Raw genomic sequence first — 8338 nt, 5'->3', positions numbered from 1 at the left:
GGACATCCACAATTGACTCACACATCTGGGTTAGGGTTAGGGTTAGGGTTAGGGGTTAGGGGTTAGGGTTAGGGTTAGGGTTAGGGTTAGGGGTTACACTGTGATTGCTGAGTAATACCCTTGAAAGCAACTATCTGCTTGTGTTATGGATTGTCTTCTTGGAAAAGCTCTGAACCACATGTAAAAATGTTCTCATCCCAAAATGTGTTGGACTGCTTTCTGTTCTTCCTTAGACAGCTTGCTTTTGGCATACGAACACCACGGTTTCTCTGATTCAATGCAGTTGAATGGTCGCTCTGACCTTTGCACTGACAATGGCAGTACTCCTCTTTTACATTTTCTATTTTTGGTTTCTGAGAAGACCTATCCTTTTCAGTGGTGTCCGAGATGTCTGGTACTCACATCTGTCTGCTGTCAATGTTGGATCAGGCAAAAACATGGAGGATTCATTAAGCAGTACCAGCATGGAGGATTCATTAAGCAGTACCAGCATGGAGGATTCATTAAGCAGTACCAGCATGGAGGATTCATTAAGCAGTACCAGCATGGAGGATTCATTAAGCAGTACCAGCATGGAGGATTCATTAAGCAGTACCAGCATGGAGGATTCATTAAGCAGTACCAGCATGGAGGATTCATTAAGCAGTACCAGCATGGAGGATTCATTAAGCAGTACCAGCATGGAGGATTCATTAAGCAGTACCAGCATGGAGGATTCATTAAGCAGTACCAGCATGGAGGATTCATTAAGCAGTACCAGCATGGAGGATTCATTAAGCAGTACCAGCATGGAGGATTCATTACGCAGTACCAGCATGAAGGATTCATTAAGCAGTACCAGCATGGAGGATTCATTAAGCAGTACCAGCATGGAAGATTCATTAAGCAGTACCAGCATGGAGGATTCATTAAGCAGTACCAGCATGGAGGATTCATTAAGCAGCACCAACATGGAGGATTCATTAAGCAGTACCAGCATGGAGGATTCATTAAGCAGTACCAGCATGGAGGATTCATTAAGCAGTACCAGCATGGAGGATTCATTAAGCAGTACCAGCATGGAGGATTCATTAAGCAGTACCAGCATGGAGGATTCATTAAGCAGTACCAGCATGGAGGATTCATTAAGCAGCACCAGCATGGAGGATTCATTAAGCAGTACCAGCATGGAGGATTCATTAAGCAGTACCAGCATGGAGGATTCATTAAGCAGCACCAGCATGGAGGATTCATTAAGCAGTACCAGCATGGAGGATTCATTAAGCAGTACCAGCATGGAGGATTCATTAAGCAGTACCAGCATGGAGGATTCATTAAGCAGTACCAGCATGGAGGATTCATTAAGCAGTACCAGCATGGAGGATTCATTAAGCAGTACCAGCATGGAGGATTCATTACGCAGTACCAGCATGGAGGATTCATTAAGCAGTACCAGCATGGAGGATTCATTAAGCAGTACCAGCATGGAGGATTCATTAAGCAGTACCAGCATGGAGGATTCATTAAGCAGTACCAGCATGGAGGATTCATTAAGCAGTACCAGCATGGAGGATTCATTAAGCAGTACCAGCATGGAGGATTCATTAAGCAGTACCAGCATGGAGGATTCATTACCAGCATGTACCAGCATGGAGGATTCATTAAGCAGTACCAGCATGGAGGATTCATTAAGCAGTACCAGCATGGAGGATTCATTAAGCAGTACCAGCATGGAGGATTCATTAAGCAGTACCAGCATGGAGGATTCATTAAGCAGTACCAGCATGGAGGATTCATTAAGCAGTACCAGCATGGAGGATTCATTAAGCAGTACCAGCATGGAGGATTCATTAAGCAGTACCAGCATGGAGGATTCATTAAGCAGTACCAGCATGGAGGATTCATTACGCAGTACCAGCATGAAGGATTCATTAAGCAGTACCAGCATGGAGGATTCATTAAGCAGTACCAGCATGGAAGATTCATTAAGCAGTACCAGCATGGAGGATTCATTAAGCAGTACCAGCATGGAGGATTCATTAAGCAGCACCAGCATGGAGGATTCATTAAGCAGTACCAGCATGGAGGATTCATTAAGCAGTACCAGCATGGAGGATTCATTAAGCAGTACCAGCATGGAGGATTCATTAAGCAGTACCAGCATGGAGGATTCATTAAGCAGTACCAGCATGGAGGATTCATTAAGCAGTACCAGCATGGAGGATTCATTAAGCAGCACCAGCATGGAGGATTCATTAAGCAGTACCAGCATGGAGGATTCATTAAGCAGTACCAGCATGGAGGATTCATTAAGCAGCACCAGCATGGAGGATTCATTAAGCAGTACCAGCATGGAGGATTCATTAAGCAGTACCAGCATGGAGGATTCATTAAGCAGTACCAGCATGGAGGATTCATTAAGCAGTACCAGCATGGAGGATTCATTAAGCAGTACCAGCATGGAGGATTCATTAAGCAGTACCAGCATGGAGGATTCATTACGCAGTACCAGCATGGAGGATTCATTAAGCAGTACCAGCATGGAGGATTCATTAAGCAGTACCAGCATGGAGGATTCATTAAGCAGTACCAGCATGGAGGATTCATTAAGCAGTACCAGCATGGAGGATTCATTAAGCAGTACCAGCATGGAGGATTCATTAAGCAGTACCAGCATGGAGGATTCATTAAGCAGTACCAGCATGGAGGATTCATTAAGCAGTACCAGCATGGAGGATTCATTAAGCAGTACCAGCATGGAGGATTCATTAAGCAGTACCAGCATGGAGGATTCATTAAGCAGTACCAGCATGGAGGATTCATTAAGCAGTACCAGCATGGAGGATTCATTAAGCAGTACCAGCATGGAGGATTCATTAAGCAGTACCAGCATGGAGGATTCATTAAGCAGTACCAGCATGGAAGATTCATTAAGCAGTACCAGCATGGAGGATTCATTAAGCAGTACCAGCATGGAGGATTCATTAAGCAGCACCAGCATGGAGGATTCATTAAGCAGCACCAGCATGGAGGATTCATTAAGCAGTACCAGCATGGAGGATTCATTAAGCAGTACCAGCATGGAGGATTCATTAAGCAGTACCAGCATGGAGGATTCATTAAGCAGTACCAGCATGGAGGATTCATTAAGCAGTACCAGCATGGAGGATTCATTAAGCAGCACCAGCATGGAGGATTCATTAAGCAGTACCAGCATGGAGGATTCATTAAGCAGTACCAGCATGGAGGATTCATTAAGCAGCACCAGCATGGAGGATTCATTAAGCAGTACCAGCATGGAGGATTCATTAAGCAGTACCAGCATGGAGGATTCATTAAGCAGTACCAGCATGGAGGATTCATTAAGCAGTACCAGCATGGAGGATTCATTAAGCAGTACCAGCATGGAGGATTCATTACGCAGTACCAGCATGGAGGATTCATTAAGCAGTACCAGCATGGAGGATTCATTAAGCAGTACCAGCATGGAGGATTCATTAAGCAGTACCAGCATGGAGGATTCATTAAGCAGTACCAGCATGGAGGATTCATTAAGCAGTACCAGCATGGAGGATTCATTAAGCAGTACCAGCATGGAGGATTCATTAAGCAGTACCAGCATGGAGGATTCATTAAGCAGTACCAGCATGGAGGATTCATTAAGCAGTACCAGCATGGAGGATTCATTAAGCAGTACCAGCATGGAGGATTCATTAAGCAGTACCAGCATGGAGGATTCATTAAGCAGTACCAGCATGGAGGATTCATTAAGCAGTACCAGCATGGAGGATTCATTAAGCAGTACCAGCATGGAGGATTCATTAAGCAGTACCAGCATGGAGGATTCATTAAGCAGTACCAGCATGGAGGATTCATTAAGCAGTACCAGCATGGAGGATTCATTAAGCAGTACCAGCATGGAGGATTCATTAAGCAGTACCAGCATGGAGGATTCATTACGCAGTACCAGCATGAGAACTTTCCCATCATAGAATGAACTTGATGGAGATGCTGAGATGTCTGAAATCAACATGGCACAAGTCCACTGATGTGGTAATCATGGTCAGTAGCTGCTCGAACTGTCCCACACACAGGAGCAATGCTTGGATGTCTGCCTCTGTTACAGGTCCCTATAGGCTGGCCAGGTCCTCCGACAGGGATGATTGCCCTATCATCCACACATAACATTTCACAGTCCTTCTGTCCCACACAGGCAAACTGTTTAATGTAGTTCCACTGTACTGCAACAAACTTTGAGTCGTGATGCCCCTTATCACCTAAGACTGGACCATGAACTTGAGGTCAAACTTTCCTGTGTTGTGGAGAGCAAACATGGACCATGGATTATTGGGTGTAAACTACAGTCTTTCTGTATTGATGGGATTTTAGTTTCTGCTGGAAGCCGCTTCTCCACTGTGTCACGTGTCACACATGTTCTCAACTGACATAGCAAAAGGTAAATACAAGTACTCCCCATGTCTGTGATCGTTGACCTGAGTGAGCTGTGTATTCGTTGAAATATGTCTGTACTTCATCCTAAAAGTGCTAGAATGAGGATTGGGGTTTACCATTCAGCTTCTTTAAATCCAGGATCAGGTCTGAGTCATCACCATCAAGGAGGAACAATGATACTCTCCGGGTCATCACCATCAAGGAGGAACAATGATACTCTCTGGGTCGTCACCATCAAGGAGGAACAAGGATACTCTCGGGTCATCACCATCAAGGAGGTACAAGGATACTCTCCGGGTCATCACCATCAAGGAGGGACAAGGATACTCTCTGGGTCATCACTATCAATGAGGGACAAGGATACTCTCCGGGTCATCACCATCAAGGAGGGACAAGGATACTCTCCGGGTCATCACCATCAAGGAGGGGCAAGGATACTCTCCGGGTCATCACCATCAAGGAGGAACAAGGATACTCTCCGGGTCATCACCATCAAGGAGGAACAAGGATACTCTCCGGGTCATCACCATCAAGGAGGGACAAGGATACTCTCCGGGTCATCACCATCAAGGAGGGACAAGGATACTCTCCGGGTCATCACCATCAAGGAGGGACAAGGATACTCTCCGGGTCATCACCATCAAGGAGGAACAAGGATACTCTCTGGGTCATCACCATCAAGGAGGGACAAGGATACTCTCCGGGTCATCACCATCAAGGAGGAACAAGGATACTCTCCGGGGTCATCACCATCAAGGAGGTACAAGGATACTCTCCGGGTCATCACCATCAAGGAGGGACAAGGATACTCTCCGGGTCATCACCATCAAGGAGGGACATGGATACTCTCTGGGTCATCACCATCAAGGAGGTACAAGGATACTCTCTGGGTCATCACCATCAAGGAGGAACAAGGATACTCTACGGGTCATCACCATCAAGGAGGGACATGGATACTCTCTGGGTCATCACCATCAAGGAGGTACAAGGATACTCTCTGGGTCATCACCATCAAGGAGGAACAAGGATACTCTCCGGGTCATCACCATCAAGGAGGGACAAGGATACTCTCTGGGTCATCACCATCAAGGAGGTACAAGGATACTCTCTGGGTCATCACCATCAAGGAGGGACATGGATACTCTCTGGGTCATCACCATCAAGGAGGTACAAGGATACTCTCCGGGTCATCACCATCAAGGAGGACAAGGATACTCTCTGGGTCATCTCCATCAAGGAGGGACAAGGATACTCTCCGGGTCATCACCATCAAGGAGGGACATGGATACTCTCTGGGTCATCACCATCAAGGAGGTACAAGGATACTCTCCGGGTCATCACCATCAAGGAGGGACAAGGATACTCTCTGGGTCATCACCATCAAGGAGGGACAAGGATACTCTCTGGGTCATCACCATCAAGGAGGGACAAGGATACTCTCTGGGTCATCACCATCAAGGAAGGACAAGGATACTCTCCGGGTCATCACCATCAAGGAGGGACAAGGATACTCTCGGGTCATCACCATCAAGGAGGAACAAGGATACTCTCTGGGTCATCACCATCAAGGAGGAACAAGGATACTCTCTGGGTCATCACCATCAAGGAGGAACAAGGATACTCTCTGGGTCATCACCATCAAGGAGGTACAAGGATACTCTCTGGATAATAACCATCAAGGAGGTACAAGGATACTCTCTCATCAAGTAGGCCCTGTTCATCATCGTTTGCTGAACTCTTCTCTTCTGTTGGAAAACGATACATTTCTCTCAGGAAGTAGCTGTTCATCTTGGCAGCATGTGTGTATTTGTTCAGCATGTGTGTATTTGCTTGTTGCATTGCTCTAATGTGGAGTATGTTATTATTTATTTTCTCAGTGTGGAGATAACAGAAACCTGGACTCATGAACACAATTGCTATGTGAGGATACCTTCCATATGAATGTACCTGTTCTAACCAATAGGCTACCTCCCTAACCAATAGGCTACCTGATCTAACCAATATGCTACCTGCTCTAACCAATATGCTACCTGCTCTAACCAATAGGCTACCTGCTCTAACCATTAGGCTACCTGCTCTAATCAATATGCTACCTGCTCTAACCAATAGGCTACCTGCTCTAACCATTAGGCTACCTGCTCTAATCAATAGGCTACCTGCTCTAACCAATAGGCTACCTAAGTAATGTATGAATGTATTATAAGTTCATTCATCTTAATTCTATATCCTAACAAGGCTTTAACAAATGAAGACAATACAAATATACAGTGGGGCAAAAAAGTTTAGTCAGCCACCAATTGTGCAAGTTCTCCCACTTAAAAAGATGAGAGAGGCCTGTAATTTTCATCATAGGTACACTTCAACTATGACAGACAAAATGAGGGAAAAAAATCCAGAAAATCACATTGTAGGATTTTTAATCAATCAATCAATCAATCAAATTGTATTTGTATAGCCCTTCGTACATCAGCTGATATCTCAAAGTGCTGTACAGAAACCCAGCCTAAAACCCCAAACAGCAAGCAATGCAGGTGTAGAAGCACGGTGGCTAGGAAAAACTCCCTAGAAAGGCCAAAATCTAGGAAGAAACCTAGAGAGGGACCAGGCTATGTGGGGTGGCCAGTCCTCTTCTGGCTGTGCCGGGTGGAGATTATAACAGAACATGGCCAAGATGTTCAAATGTTCATAAATGACCAGCATGGTCAAATAATAGTAAGGCAGAACAGTTGAAACTGGAGCAGCAGCATGGCCAGGTGGACTGGGGACAGCAAGGAGTCATCATGTCAGGTAGTCCTGGGGCATGGTCCTAGGGCTCAGGTCAGTTGAAACTGGAGCAGCAGCATGGCCAGGTGGACTGGGGACAGCAAGGAGCCATCATGTCAGGTAGTCCTGGGGCATGGTCCGAGGGCTCAGGTCCTCCGAGAGAGAGAAAGAAAGAAGGAGAGAATTAGAGAACGCACACTTAGATTCACACAGGACACCGAATAGGACAGGAGAAGTACTCCAGATATAACAAACTGACCCTAGCCCCGACACAAACAACTGCAGCATAAATACTGGAGGCTGAGACAGGAGGGGTCAGGAGACACTGTGGCCCCATCCGAGGACACCCCGGACAGGGCCAAACAGGAAGGATATAACCCCACCCACTTTGCCAAAGCACAGCCCCCACACCACTAGAGGGATATCTTCAACCACCAACTTACCATCCTGAGACAAGGCTGAGTATAGCCCACAAAGATCTCCGCCACGGCACAACCCAAGGAGGGGGGGGCGCCAACCCAGACAGGATGACCACAACAGTGAATCAACCCACTCAGGTGACGCACCCCCTGCAGGGAAGGCATGAGAGAGCCCCAGTAAGCCAGTGACTCAGCCCCTGTAATAGGGTTAGAGGCAGAGAATCCCAGTGGAAAGAGGGGAACTGGCCAGGCAGAGACAGCAAGGGCGGTTCGTTGCTCCAGTGCCTTTCCGTTCACCTTCCCACTCCTGGGCCAGACTACACTCAATCATATGACCCACTGAAGAGATGAGTCTTCAGTAAAGACTTAAAGGTTGAGACCGAGTTTGCGTCTCTGACATGGGTAGGCAGACCGTTCCATAAAAATGGAGCTCTATAGGAGAAAGCCCTGCCTCCAGCTGTTTGCTTAGAAATTCTAGGGACAATTAGTAGGCCTGCGTATTGTGACCGTAGCGTACGTGTAGGTATGTACGGCAGGACCAAATCAGAGAGATAGGTAGGAGCAAGCCCATGTAATGCTTTGTAGGTTAGCAGTAAAACCTTGAAATCAGCCCTTGCTTTGACAGGAAGCTAGTGTAGAGAGGCTAGCACTGGAGTAATATGATCCAATTTTTTGGTTCTAGTCAGGATTCTAGCAGCTGTATTTAGCACCAACTGAAGTTTATT

The 8338-nt window shown here is 46.3% G+C and overlaps 1 protein-coding gene across 2 annotated transcripts in view; it reads left to right on the top strand.

The window, feature by feature from the left end:
* The window catches only part of cntn5 (contactin 5), a 700818-nt gene that overhangs the window by 633250 nt on the left and 59230 nt on the right, over positions 1–8338 (top strand). The gene's annotated exons all lie outside the window — the stretch shown is intronic.

Source organism: Oncorhynchus keta, chromosome 18, assembly GCF_023373465.1.
Source record: "Oncorhynchus keta strain PuntledgeMale-10-30-2019 chromosome 18, Oket_V2, whole genome shotgun sequence".
Taxonomy (NCBI): domain Eukaryota; kingdom Metazoa; phylum Chordata; class Actinopteri; order Salmoniformes; family Salmonidae; genus Oncorhynchus; species Oncorhynchus keta.
The sequence above is the reverse complement of the archived record's forward strand: the minus strand, read 5'-3'. Positions and strand labels throughout refer to the sequence as shown.